Raw genomic sequence first — 15,795 nt, forward strand, 5'->3', positions numbered from 1 at the left:
CACACTTCAAGCAAATTCATCCTCTGCATTTAACCCATCTGAAGCAGTGAACACATGCACACACCCAGAGCAGTGGGCAGCCACACCAGAGCGCCCAGGGAGCAGTCAGGGGTCAGGTGCCTTGCTCAAGGGCACCTCAGTCCAAGGCCTCCCCACGTCAACCTAACTGCATGTCTTTGGACTGTGGGGGAAAATGGAACACACCCATGGGGAGAACATGCAAACTCCACACAGAAAGGCCAGCCAACATGTTGGCAGCGGTGGGATTTGAACCCACACCCCTGAAGAGACTGGAGCCTTAATCCAGTGCTTTAGACCGCTCAGCCACATTACCATTACCATCCCAACTTTTCTGAAGCGTGTTGCTGACATCAAATTCAAAATGAGCATATATTTCTCAAAAAACTGTAAAATTTCTCAGTTTCAACATTTTATATGTTGCCTTTGTACTAATTTGAATGAAATATTGGGTTTCCATGATTTGCAATTCTTCACATTCTGTTTTTATGTTTTACACAAATCATAAAGGAAAGGTGAGCGGCACGGTGGTGTAGTGGTTAGCGCTGTCGCCTCACAGCAAGAAGGTCCGGGTTCGAGCCCCGGGGCCGGCGAGGGCCTTTCTGTGTGGAGTTTGCATGTTCTCCCCGTGTCCGCGTGGGTTTCCTCCGGGTGCTCCGGTTTCCCCCACAGTCCAAAGACATGCAGGTTAGGTTAACTGGTGACTCTAAATTGAGCGTAGGTGTGAATGTGAGTGTGAATGGTTGTCTGTGTCTATGTGTCAGCCCTGTGATGACCTGGCGACTTGTCCAGGGTGAACCCCGCCTTTCACCTGTAGTCAGCTGGGATAGGATCCAGCTCGCCTGCAACCCTGTAGAAGGATAAAGCGGCTAGAGATAATGAATGAATGAATGAATGAATGAATAAAGGAAAGGTGATGTAACACAACGGTAATAATGCCTCTGTCCCAACTTTTTTTGAGTGTGTTGCAGGACTCAAATTCTAACTTCATTTATATTTACAAAATACAATAAAGTTGGTCAGAAAAACAATTGAAAATCTTTTCTTTGTACTTTTATCAATAAAATAAAGGTTCATGTGAATTAACAAAATCATAGATTGTTGTTTTTATTGCATTTTGGAAAATATCCCAACTTTTCTGGAAATAGGGTTAGTAAATTAAAGCTGTGGCTGAAACAGTGGCGTGGTTTGATAAGGAGTGTTTAGGAGAACTGGACTGGGCGTGTACACTCCTATACATCACCTCATCTCCACTGCATTGTGATAGCAAAGCTTTTTATTTATTTATTTTTAATTTAACGTAATAAGATTAACTCAGGGGCGGCACGGTGGTGTAGTGGTTAGCGCTGTCGCCTCACAGCAAGAAGGTCCTGGGTTCGAGCCCCGGGGCCGGCGAGGGCCTTTCTGTGTGGAGTTTGCATGTTCTCCCTGTGTCCGCGTGGGTTTCCTCCGGGTGCTCCGGTTTCCCCCACAGTCCAAAGACATGCAGGTTAGGTTAACTGGTGACTCTAAATTGAGCGTAGGTGTGAATGTGAGTGTGAATGGTTGTCTGTGTCTATGTGTCAGCCCTGTGATGACCTGGCGACTTGTCCAGGGTGAACCCCGCCTTTCGCCCGTAGTCAGCTGGGATAGGCTCCAGCTTGCCTGCGACCCTGTAGAACAGGATAAAGCGGCTAGAGATAATGAGATGAGATGAGAAGATTAACTCAAATATGCCGTTAGTGAGAACCTCAGCTATTTCTCAGAGTTTTATGCACATAACCACTAGAGGGGAGCAAAATCAAACAAAGAATTTATAACCAGCTGAGAGTTGACAGTCATGTACTATCTAGAGTATTTCAGTTCTGCACACAGTTTAACCAATACTTTGATTAATGTAACCCTCAAGATTGAACTTGTTAGATGAAGAATAATTTTTTTCACCCATGATTTGATTTCTTGATTTAATGCCTTGTGATAATTTCTTCAATCAATGCTTGATTTTTTGCATTTGGAAAATTTTGTCCCAGTCTCCATAATTCCTAATAGCCAACTTGTATGATTGGACATGATCCTCCAGAGTCTGTGATTAGAATTGTGTCCATAGCAACAGTCTGTTATTTATAGTAGAATGCTGTAATTGAGCAATGTGACAGGACCCAGTGGTTGGCTACCATTACCAATAGTTACATCTACCTGAGGTTTTGCCCTCCCCCCCAAAAAATAAAATAAAAATAAAAATTCCTCAGAATAACCCCACTTCAAACTGTGCTATGAATGGTTGCCCCAATTCAGGCCATTCAATCAAATGAATGAGACAGAGATGCAGGCTTCCTCAAATGCATTGATTTCACTTTAGTCATGAAAGGTAAAACAACTTAAGAGAGCACAAAGACTCCAATATGATGGCATTTACAAATAGGTCTTGGGAAGCAACAGTGTAACAATGGCCTCTACACAGTTTTTCATCCCACCAGAAAAGAAAACCTAAAAAAAAAAATCCCAGTCATTAGCAAACCATCTTCAGTTCATTGTAGTACCACACAAACATAACAAATCAAATCAAATGCAAAACTCAAAACAAACCCAAACAGAAACACAACCAAAAGAAAAGTGTAAGAGCACACAGTAAACCCCATGCATTTGCCCCTGCCCCAAGCCAATACAGAGAGTCTACAGTGCTATTAAAAGGTTAATAAAAAGAATCTAAAATGAATAGAAAATTAAACACAAAACATGAAAACAATTGGTAGCATGCCATTCATACACACCCACTAGACATCCACCAACACGCACATGCAACAACAGACACCAACCACATCACAAGCAAACCAGACGACGCAGAGGGAAAGTGTCCCATACAGTGGTGCAGATGTGGCATGGTTAAAAGAGCAGCATTAGCCAAGCACAAGGAGTGAGGAGCGAAGAGCACACAGCCGGCGGCAAAGCAACGCAACAAGTTGGCTGCAACAGCCAAAAGAATCACAGCAGCAAACCAGCAAAGCAGCAGCCAACAAGTCTCTGAGATGTGTTTCTGAGCTTACAAATCAGGAAACACTACAGCCATCCATTACGTCTTGACCTGCCTCTCATATGAGCGTGTTACAGACTGCACAAATCACCAGCCTACATTTCATGTCTGAAGCTCTTAATGAACTCCTGGTACAATCTCAACACCTGACATGCAGAGAAACAAAAACCAGCTTGCCCGTCTTGCGACTCCAGGAGCTACTGGCCACCAAACAATCTCTAACACCTGTGCTCTGAAAAGAGACTGCACTGATGAATGAACCTATGCCACACACCCCTGTTGACCCAAATTAAGCATCATCCTACTACACCAATCAGAATCAAGTATTCAACAAAGCCATTATAATAATAGTCAAGTCAAGTCAAGTTTATTTGTATAGCGCTTTTAACAATAAACATTTTCACAAAGCAGCTTTACAGAATTTGAGTGACTTTAAACATGAGCTAATTTTATCCCTAATCTATCCCCAATGATGAAGCCTGTGGCGACGGTGGCAAGGAAAAACTCCCTCAGACGACACGAGGAAGAAACCTCGAGAGGAACCAGACTCAAAAGGGAACCCATCCCCATCCGGGCAACAACAGACAACATGACTATAAGATTAACAGTCCTAACAAAGTCAGCTTCGTTGATGCTATAAACCCCCCCACCAACGGAAACCCGAGTGCAAAACCGTTCACAACAACTGCAGTCCCAAAGTCAGCAAGTCAACTGCAGTCCCCAGCCACAAAAACACCACTGCAAGAGTCCAGAGCGTCCTCCAGGCGTGATCCCCAACTGTCCTCATGGGGCCGTCCTCCATAAGAGCGATGCGATGAGACTCCAACCAGACACAGGGCACCAGGATGGATCAGGCAGGTCCGAGGAGCAGAAGGCAAGGCAAGGCAAGTTTATTTATATAGCACATTTCATACACAGTGGCAGTTCAATGTGCTTTACAGAAGTACCGGTAAAAGCAAAACAGTAAACAATAGAAAATAAAATTACATAAAATAAATGGGGAAGAAAATTAATAAGAATTAAACAATAGTAGAAATAAAATAATAAAATGAAATAAAAGTTCAATTTAAAGGGATAGTTCGGGATTTTTGACATGAATCTGTATGGCACCCCCATCAATAGTGTCGTGCAAACACACTGACTTACCCCTGACAGCATCCTGTGAGTCCAGTTCTTGTCCAGTTTTGGTCCAGACGAAAGTAGTCCGGCAAGTTTGTTGGGGTCACGAAAGTAAAACGTTTTTCGTCTCAAAACAGTATGTGTTCAAAAGAGTGATATATTTGCATCACAAAACCATTGCCAAATAAAAAGTCAGACCTCAAAATCGCTTGGCACTATTTTCTCTCCCTTCTTATCACTGCACACTGCCGGCTTCATCCAGCTGTGGCTCCAGCTTCAAGGATAAGCTGGAGCCGCATAAGTAGGAGTCCCGGCGGGTGGTTTGTATTCGATTCGTTTATATCCCGACCTTGTCAGCTGTCAGATTTATGTTCATGGACCCGGTAAGCTGGTAAATAATATTTATTTTTTTCTTTACCAAATTCTAACAGAAAACGAGAGCGCCCGAAAGGGAAAACCGAGCCGAGCCGCCTCACGGCTGTAATGCAAATTGCTTTCCTCCTCAGTATACAAGTGCGCTTCCATGGCAGGGAAAAAGAAACTACCACTGCTGCCTATGTAGTGCCCTATTTATACAAATAGGAGTCATTCAGGATTCAGCCATGACACGGAGCAAAAACATGGCTGAATCCTGAATGACTCCTATTTGTATAAATAGGGCACTACATAGGCAGCAGTGGTAGTTTCTTTTTCCCTGCCATGGAAGCGCACTTGTATACTGAGGAGGAAAGCAATTTGCATTACAGCCGTGAGGCGGCTCGGCTCGGTTTTCCCTTTCGGGCGCTCTCGTTTTCTGTTAAAATTTGGTAAAGAAAAAAATAAATATTATTTACCAGCTTACCGGGTCCATGAACATAAATCTGACAGCTGACAAGGTCGGGATATAAACGAATCGAATACAAACCACCCGCCGGGACTCCTACTTATGCGGCTCCAGCTTATCCTTGAAGCTGGAGCCGCAGCTGGATGAAGCCGGCAGCGCGCAGTGATAAGAAGGGAGAGAAAATAGTGCCAAGCAATTTCGAGGTCTGACTTTTTATTTGGCAACGGTTTTGTGATGCAAATATATCACTCTTTTGAACACATACTGTTTTGAGACGAAAAACGTTTTACTTTCGTGACCCCAACAAACTTGCCGGACTACTTTCGTCTGGACCAAAACTGGACAAGAACTGGACTCACAGGATGCTGTCAGGGGTAAGTCAGTGTGTTTGCACGACACTACTGATGGGGATGCCATACAGATTCATGTCAAAAATCCCAAACTATCCCTTTAAAAAAAAAACAGCAGAATAAAATAGAATAAAAGTTAAGTAAAATTTAAAACATGGAGAGACTGTAAAAGTAAAGAGTTTAAAACATGTAGAGATGGCAATATTAATAATTTAGCAGAAAGCATCTGAAAACAGCTTGGTCTTTAGTCTAGATTTGAAGCTGCCAACAGCAGGAGCATTTTTGATGTCCTCTGGCAGTTGGTTCCATAGCTAGAAGAGGTTCAGCATCTCAACCCCAGGACCGACATGTAACTCAGAGGGACAGATTTGGGGGGGGGGGAGGAAGAGAAAACACAGGTTGTTAGGTATGCCCAATGTCACCTGAATAAGTAGGAACAGTATACATATTGCACTGAGTACAAGCAGGAACTCCGGCAACTAACTATGACAGCATAACTAAAAGGGGAGAGCCAGAAGGTAACACAGGCATGAGGGGCCCCGGGACATAAAGCAGCAGCCACTACACCGTCAACAAACTCGAGTGAGCAAGCGAGTGGGGATTGACAGCATCCATACATCCCAGTTTACCAAAACACTCTGTCTGAGGATCCTCCAGATCTACACCTCTACCTCATAAACACCATTAACACAAGGCTTGACTAAACAGATACGTTTTCAGCCGAGACTTAAATGCTGAGACTGTGTCTGATTCCCGAACACTACTTGGAAGGCTATTCCATAACTGTGGGGCTTTGTATGAAAAGGCTCCGCCCCCTGATGTAGCCTTCACTATACGAGGTACCAGCAGATAGCCTGCACCTTTTGATCTAAGTAGGCGTGGTGGGTCATAGAGGAGCAGAAGTTCACTCAGGTACTGTGGTGCGAGACCATTTAGTGCTTTAAAGGTCAATAGTAGTATTTTATAATCAATACGAAATTTGATTGGGAGCCAATGCAGTGTGGATAAGACAGGGGTGATGGGGTCATATTTTCTAGTTCTAGTAAGGACTCTTGCTGCTGCATTTTGAACTAACTGGAGCTTGTTTATGCACTTATTGGAACATCCAGACAGTAAGGCATTACAATAATCCAACCTGGAGGGAACGAAAGCATGAACTAGTTTTTCTGCGTCATGTAGTGACATTAAATTTCTTATCTTAGCAATATTTCTGAGATGAAAGAAAGCTATCCGGGTAATGTTATCAATGTGAGTTTCGAATGAAAGACTGGGGTCAATAATCACTCCGAGGTCTTTTACTGCTGCACGTGAAGAAACAAAAAGGCCATCCAGAGTTACTGTGTAATCAGAAAACTTACTTCTAGCTGCATGTGGTCCGAGTACAAGTACTTCAGTCTTGTCTTGTTTACACATTCCTCAATTCTATTAAGCTGGTGTCTCTCATCAGGTTTTGCAGAAACATACAACTGTGTGTCATCAGCATAACAGTGGAAACTAATACAATGTTTATGAATAATATCACCCAGAGGTAGCATATATAGAGAAAAAAGCAGTGGACCCAAGACAGAACCTTGTGGAACACCAAACTTTACCTCAGTACGTCTAGAAATATCACCATTTATATCAACATACTGATAGCGATCAGTTAAATAAGAGCTGAGCCAGGAGAGGGCCGTTCCCTTAACTCCCACAACATTTTCTAGTCTATCCAGAAGAATGGAATCATCAATGGTATCAAATGCTGCACTAAGGTCAAGCAACACAAGCAGCGAGACACAGCCCTGATCAGACGCCAACAGCAGGTCGTTTACTACTTTAACCAGTGCTGTCTCTGTGCTATGATGAGGTCTAAATCCTGACTGATGCATTTCATGGATGTTATTCCTATGTAAATATGAGCATAACTGCTGTGCCACAGCTTTTTCAAGGATCTTGGAGATAAAGGGGAGGTTTGATATCGGCCGATAATTGGACAGCTGACAGGGATCAAGGTCAGGTTTTTTAATCATGGGTTTGATAACTGCTAGTTTAAAGGATTTGGGTACATAGCCAATCATAATAGAAGAATTTATTATTTTTAGAAGCGGTTCAATTACTTCAGGTATTATCTGTTTGAATAGACATGTAGGTAAGGGATCTAGGACACAAGTTGAGGCTTTTGATGCCGAGATTAATGAAAGTAATTCAGTTTCTCTAAGGGGAGTAAAACATTCTAATTGCTGATCTGATACAGTTATATTGTTAACTACAGGGTCACTTACATTGTCTGACCTTAAATTAGTAGTTTTAATTTTTTGTCGGATATTCTCAATTTTGTCATTAAAAAAATTCATGAAGTCGTTGCTACTCCATACTGCAGGTGTGCATGTGTCTATAGTGGACTTATTCCTGGTTAATTTTGCTACAGTATTAAATAGGAATCTAGGATTATTTTTGTTATCTTCTATTAGGGAGGAGAGATATGTTGATCTCGCAGCACTAAGAGCTTTTCTATACTTCAGGAAGCTCTCCTTCCACGCTAATTTGAATGCTACCAATTTTGTTTGACGCCATTTACGTTCCAATTTTCGAGTGGTCTGTTTTAATGTGCGAGTGTCATCATTATACCAGGGTGCTAATTTTTTCTCTCTGATCATTTTCCTTTTAAAAGGAGCTACATTATCTAAAGTATGGCGGAACGTTGACTCTAAGCATTCAGTTGCCTGATCAAGTTCTGCAGGGGCTGACAGTGACCCAATCAAAGTTGAGAACTCTGGGAGATCATTTATAAAGCTCTGTGCAGTAGCTGATGTGAATGTATGTTTAATACAGTAGCGTGGTGAGGTGCATATATTATTTTTTTTGACAAATATCTTTATTGATTTTTACTTAACACACAAAAACAAAACAACACGAACAAAAAGGCACATTAAGAGACATAATCATCAGAGACAACAGTAGATAAATATAGAAGCTGGACCTTAACATTGGTTAAAAAAAATAAAAGAATGACATGAGCAAACAAAGGACAATAATTACACAGCGTCAGAAAGACCTCCTCCTTCCACAAATTCCATAAACACTTCCCAGATCTTAACAAATCTGTCATATTTCCCTTTGATCAAGTAAGTCAATTTTTCCATAGCAATACAATGCAATAGTCCTTCTGCCCACTTTTGTTTACATGGGCTATACATAGATTTCCATGACAAAGAAATTTTGTGTTTTGCTTCAAGTAGACAATATATGACCATTGATTTCTCATACTTACTGAGTGTACAATTTTCTGGGAAAAGTCCCAGTATACAAAGCTTAGGGCATACTGGGAGAGGTACATCGATAATCTTAGACAAAGTTGTAATTATCTCCTTCCAAAATTCCTGGATAGTGGAACATTCCCAAAAACAATGAAATAGTGTACCTTTATGTGTACCACATTTAAAACATAGATCAGGTGTGTTAGGATCAATACGATGTTGTACTACAGGAGTGATATATGTTCTCATAAGCCATTTGTACTGAAGTAATTTAAACCGAGTATTTATTGTTTGGACTTGGCTCTGTAAACATACGTACTTCCATTCTTCAACAGAAATTTCTTCCTTAAGATCCAGACACCAGGCACGTCTTTTATCCTCTGAGGATTCTTTTTGTTTTGTAGTGATTATTTGGTAGAAACGGGAGATAAGTCCAGGTTTACCGCAAAGATTCACAGCTATGATTTCAATGGAGTTCAAGGAGGGCAGGCTCAAGGAGTTTTGAGTTTTTGTTATGAAATGTCTAATCTGTAAGTACTTGAAAAAGTGTTTAGCATCAATGTTAAATTTTTGTTTGAGGTCAGTAAAATTTAAAAAGACATCTCTATCATAAAGATCTGATATTTTGTTGATACCTTTATTAGCCCATATCTTAAAGCCAAGATCATTGGTGCCTGGTGTGAAATGCTTATTTCCCCAGATGGGAGTGAATTGGGACAAAGCAGCATTTTCTTTCAAGTAATTCAATACCTCATGCCACACAATCACTGTAAGTCTAACAAAAGTGTTTAGGGTAAGTTTCTTCAAAATAGAAAGCTTTGCTGAATGAAGATACAGCTTGAGGGGGATTTTTGAAGTTGTACTTTCTTCAATCCTCACCCAGGTGGGAAGTGATGTAGTGTCAAACCAATAGGAAGCTGCTCTCAATTGTGCAGCCCAGTAGTATCCTTGGAGAAAAGGGACTCCTAACCCACCTCTATCATATGGTAAGTACAACAGGGTCATGCGTAACCTGGGGCGTCTATTATTCCAAATAAAATGACAAAAGATCTGTTTCATTTTGGTAAAAAAGTTGGTAGGAGGGGCAAGTGGAATGGTTTGAAAGAGGTAAAGAAGTTTAGGAAGAATGTTCATTTTCAGAATGTTAATGCGACCAATCATGGATAGTGGTAGGGAATTCCATCTGTCTATAGAACCTATCACAGATTTAACTATGGGGTCATAATTAGTGGGTACCAGTGATTCTATTGTTGGTGTAATCTTAACTCCAAGATAGGTAAAACTATCCTGAATATTCCTGAAGGGAGTGTATAGTGGTGGAGTTAATCTTTCTGAGCTTTTCAGGAACATAATAGTAGATTTTGTTGCATTGACTTTATAGCCAGAAAAGCTCCCAAATGTTTCTATACATTTCAATAGAGCAGGTACGGAATGCTTCAGGTTGGTCAGGAAAACAATTACATCATCAGCAAAGAGTGCTATTTTATTCTCAATATCATTTACATTAATACCAGTTATGTCAATGTTGTTTCTGATTGCAATAGCCAAGGGCTCTATGGCCAACACAAAAAGAAGGGGTGACAAGGGACATCCTTGTCTTGTACCTCTGGAGAGAGGAAACTGTTTGGATACCATGTGATTTGTCAGTACTGATGCTCTGGAGTCAAAGTACAAAGTCTTAATCCAGTCAAGGAAGTAACCGCTTATACCAAAACGCTTAAGAACTTCAAACAAATATGTGTGTTCAACCATATCAAATGCCTTTAAAGCGTCAAGACCTATTATGGCCATGTCAGGTGCCTCTTTTTTAGCATGAACAATATTTAACACCCTACGGATATTGTGGAAACCCTGCCTACCCTTAATAAAACCATTTTGGTCTGGCTCAACAATAGATGGCAAATGTTTCTCTAGTCTGCGTGCAAGAACTTTGGCTATTATCTTAGCATCATTATTGATCAAAGATATTGGGCGGTATGATTCGCATTTTGTTGAAGGTTTGTCAGATTTTAATATTACGGTTATAAGTGCAGTCTTTAGTGTTGAGGGCAATTCCCCTTTCTCTAGTGATTCTTCACACATCTCTAACAAGGGGCTAAGTAGCATACCTTTAAATTTTTTATAGATGTCAATTGGAATGCCATCGGGTCCTGGCGTTTTCCCTCCATTCATACTATCAATAGCCTCTGATAATTCACACCGGGATATTGGGGAGTTAAGTTCTTTTTGAGCGTTGTCATCTAGTATAGGTATGTCTATTTGGTCTAAAAAAGTTCCAAGTGAGTGAGGAGTTGCTTTAGTTTCTGATGTATACAGTTTTGAATAAAATGACTGAAAATTATTATTAATATCTTGTAAATTAGTAATTGGTTTCCCTTGTTCAGACTCAAGTTCCAAGACTGCTCTTTCATTCTCTAAAGATTTTATGCGCCAAGCTAATAGCTTCCCTGCTTTTTCCCCTTGGTCATAGAATGACTGTTTTAGTTTCATTAGACTAGACGCTGCCTTATTTGCTGACAACTCGTTATACTGAGCCCTAAGAATGTCCAGTTTTTGTTTAGTTTGGTTCGTATTGTGGAAATTAAATTCTTCTTCCAATTCCTTAATGTCTTTTTCCAGCTCTGTCAGCTTTATATGTTGTTTATTTGAGATACTGCTTGTATAGCTGATCATTTGACCTCTGATAAAGGCCTTGAACGCTTCCCATCTAATAGAGGCTGATGTCTGGTTAGTATTAATTTTAAAGTAGATATCAATATTTGCCTCAAGAAATGTCAAAAACTCCGTATCATGGATCCATCTTGGGCTTAATCGCCACACTGAGGGTCCTTTGGAAGCTCCAGTAATAGTATAGGAGAGCAGCAGTAGTGCGTGATCTGAAATGACAATACTTTTGTACCCACAGTCATTCACGTTTTCTATAAGAGATTTAGACAGAAGAAAATAATCAATACGAGAGTATGAATTATGAGTAGCAGAGTAGCAAGAATATTCACGTTTAGACGGGTTATTGTATCTCCAAATGTCACAGAGACCCAGCTTATTTATGTGATGTTGAATTGTTTTCCTGCTCTGGATGTGTGTGACATCAATACCTGAGGATTTATCAAGAGCTGGATCCAGTGTACAATTGAAGTCCCCTGCTAGACAAAAGCTGCCATACAGAGATGATAAAGTCAAAAATAAATTGTCATAGAAGGGAGCATCATCATTATTAGGCCCATACACACATACCAAATTAACACCCTGGCCCAATAAGGAACCCCGCACAACACAATATCTGCCTGCAGGGTCCAATATGGTACTATGAATTTTCAAAGGAATAGAGGAGTGTATAAGTATTGCTACCCCTCTTGCATGAGAAGAATATGTTGCTGCTATGACCTGCCCTGACCATCTCCTTTTTAAAGGTGCAAGTTCAGATGACAGTAAATGAATTTCCTGAAGGAAGGCAATCTGTGTTTTTAGTTGTTTCAATCTGGATGTTACTTGTTTCAACTTCACCAACTTTCTAAGACCTCTTACATTCCATGAAATCATATTTATCTTTAAATCCCTGCTCATGCCATCTGAAAATTAAACACTACCACTGTTGTCTTAATAATCAGAACATATAGTATTTTCAATAATGTGCCTTCAAAACAGATACATAACACACTAAACCAAGGCCTATCCCAAACAAGGCTAAACACCGTCTCAGTGTGAACAAAAACGCACATCCCAACCTCCCCCCAATGATCAGTGTCCCAGCTAGGCTCCAACCTGATCCTATAAAAGGAGCAGTGAGCAACAGTAGTCACAATAAAGAAAAATGAACAGTAGACAACAAATTAAAGCATTGGATGTAAACTCCGCCAAAATAATTAAGAGATGAAAAAAAAAAAAAAACTTTTGTGACCAATAAGAAAAATATTTCACAGTCCACAGTGGCCAAGACCAGACCATGGCTTATCTCATGACCATACCATGTCAGAGGAGAGCAGTTACGCATTCTGTTATTATTGACCATCTAGATTATGAACCAAAATTATTATTGTGTTACTACCCATTTTCCTCGGAGGACTCGCGTCGGCTTTCTCGCGGGTTGCAGGGCGGCAGCTTGTCGATGAATTTATCAGCCTTCGCCGCAGATTTGAAGTAGTGCCAGGCGTCTTCGTGCCAAATTCGGAGTTGCGCGGGGAACATGAGTCCATAGTTTCTATTCAAGTGTCTCAGTCGTAGTTTTACCCCATCAAAAAGTTTTCGTTGTTTCTGGACCTTTGGTGACAGATCCGGGAAGAACATCACAGGGTTATTGTCAAGTTTAACCTCCTTCCGACGTGCTGCGTTCCACACGGTGTCTCTGTCACGATAAGACGGAAATTTCACGAGCACAACACGCGGCTTTGTCACACTCTGTTGTTGGTTTTGTGCTGACGGCGTCGTACCCAGGCGATATGCTTGCTCGATGTTTAGTTGATGCTCGATATCCAACACCTGCGGTAGCCATGCCCTCAGAAACTCACGGCAGTCTCGTTTTTCAAAGCCCTCAGGGATTCCAACCAGTTTTAGATTACAACGCCTGCGCTGGTTCTCAACCTCCTCCATCTGCATAACTAGTTTGTGGACCTTCTCTTGTGTGGTGTCAGTGACTCGTGTGAGCGAGGAGATCTGGTCCTCCGCCGCACTAATGCGACTCTCAGCTGCAGTGAGTCTTTCTGAGAAGGTCCCTATAGCCTCTTTAATCTCGTGGTTGGACGTAACCACTTCGTGCAACTGCGTGGAAAATTCGTTTCTAACTTCATGTAGTTGCGCGTTAAAGTCATTTCTGAGTGACTGAATAGCTGACAGGATTTGACTCACATTGCTAGCTTCGTCCTGACTTAGCATATTGTCAACTTCGTGTTCGTCCTCCTGTAAAAGTCCAATGTCGTGTTTTAGTGGTTTATTTTCCCGTTTTCTCCCTCGATTCCTCGACATAATACGATGTCCACACCTTAGAATTGTTTTGGGTCACAATTCGCACGATATTAACTGTTAAAGTTTACAATTTATTTCAAATCAGGCGGAGCCCTCTGTCCAAGCGACCTTTCAGCTGCACGCCATAACCGGAACCCGGTGCATATATTATTACTCAGACATATTTTGAATGAGATGAGATAATGATCTGAGATAACTTCAGACTGTGGAAGTTTAACCCGAATGTTAGTATTAGATCGAGGGTGTGACCACCATTATGGGTCGGCCCTATGACATTCTGATTAATCCCTACTGAATCTAAAATGGACACAAACACTGTTTTTAAAGGGTCTTCTGGGTTATCGAAGTGAATATTAAAATCTCCGACAACTAAAGCTTTGTCTAAGGAAATAACCAGATCTGAGATAAAATCTGCAAATTCAGAAAGAAACTCAGAATATGGCCCCGGGGGCCTGTAAATAATAAGCAATGGAATTAACTGGGTAGACTTATTTTTTGAGGCTACATACATTATATGAGTATGAAGAACTTCAAATGTATTAAATTTATAACCAGGTTTTTGTGTTACACCCAGATAATCGTTATAAATAACCGTGACGCCTCCTCCTCTGCCAGTTAGACGAGGCTGGTGTATATAACTGTACCCAGGAGGACTCGCTTCATTTAATGCTATATATTCATTTGGCTTCATCCATGTTTCAGTTAAACACAGTACATTAAACTCCTGATCAGTAATAAGTTCATTAACCATTAGCGCTTTAGATGTAAGAGATCTAATATTTAATACAGCAGCAGCTGTACAGTCAGTCTGATCTAATTTTATATTGATTAGGTTACTGGAACAAACTCTCTGAATATTTCTACCTTTTTGTTGAGCTCGGGGAACAGACACAGTCTCGATGTAGTGGACCCTGAGTGACGACTCTGTGCAGCTAGCAGACAGTCGGTTTAGCCTGTTCGTCTGCTCCCTGGCCTTGGCTCTGGATTGTCAGAAATTAACTAGGCCTGTTCTGAGACTATGACCTATGCTGCAGGAAATGAGAGCAGCACCTTCCCGAGTGGGATGGATACCGTCCCGCCCTAACAGGCCAGCAGTGCCCTCAAAATTAGCCCAATTATCTATAAAGCCCACACTGTTTTCAGAGCACCACCTGGACAACCAGCAGTTCAGCGACCATAACCTGCTGTAAGCTACATCGCCACGCCGCATTGGGATGGGGCCAGAGCATACTACAGCATCAGACATATATAATAATAGTAGTGTCTTAACATTATGAACCCATACAATAATACAAGGTTTATAAAACACTTTTATGTCAGGTGTTATAAGAGATTATGTGTAATAAATTATAGATTATTAATAGAAATATTATTATAGATTATGTTAATAGAAAGTCTGAACAAATGATGTTTAACAAATAAATTATGACAGATTACTCCAGTTTAAAAGAACAGTCATGCTGTCATTCTACTCCTACTGCAAAATATAATAAATTAATAGTTGTATTGTTGTGATGGATAATTTTGGTAAAATATAAAACATTGTATCATCAATTGCTTTATTATGTGTTGAAAAATTATTCGACAGCTCATGAATACAATTTCCAGATCTTGTTCCGTTATCTCTAGCCGCTTTATCCTGTTCTACAGGGCCGCAGGCGAGCTGGATCCTATCCCAGCTGACTACGGGCGAAAGGCGGGGTTCACCCTGGACAAGTCACCAGGTCATCACAGGGCTGACACATAGACACAGACAACCATTCACACTCACATTCACACCTACGCTCAATTTAGAGTCACCAGTTAACCTAACCTGCATGTCTTTGGACTGTGGGGGAAACCGGAGCACCCGGAGGAAACCCACGCGGACACGGGGAGAACATGCAAACTCCACACAGAAAGGCCCTCGCCGGCCACGGGGCTCGAACCTGGACCTTCTTGCTGTGAGGCGACAGCGCTAACCACTACACCACCGTGCCACCCCCAATTTCCAGATAAAATCCTAACTTTAGGACTGAGCTCCAACAATGTGTGTTTTCTTTGTGTGTTTGTTTCCTTAGTTTTTAGTTTTTTTATTTACAATACAGTAAAAGTGTGTAAAATTCAGCACAAATAAAATGACCTTTGTGAATATATCAGTGTGTTTATTGTGCATTTGAGTCAGTATAAATGACAGTATAATTTTCCAACACCACTCCGATATGGAACTCTGTAACACTCACTGCTCAATGAAGAATTGTGTAATTATCTTTGATAATCAGTGACGTAAATAATGTATGC

General features: G+C 41.0%; 1 non-coding gene across 1 annotated transcript; it reads right to left on the minus strand.

Annotated features, from left to right (window-relative positions):
- Positions 1 to 252: 252 nt before the first annotated feature.
- trnal-aag (transfer RNA leucine (anticodon AAG)) lies at positions 253 to 334 on the minus strand. Its single transcript has one exon. It is a non-coding gene; the product is annotated as a tRNA-Leu (tRNA).
- Between the last annotated feature and the right edge of the window lie 15,461 nt (positions 335 to 15,795).

Source organism: Neoarius graeffei, chromosome 6 (assembly GCF_027579695.1).
Source record: "Neoarius graeffei isolate fNeoGra1 chromosome 6, fNeoGra1.pri, whole genome shotgun sequence".
NCBI classification, from domain to species: Eukaryota; Metazoa; Chordata; class Actinopteri; order Siluriformes; family Ariidae; genus Neoarius; species Neoarius graeffei.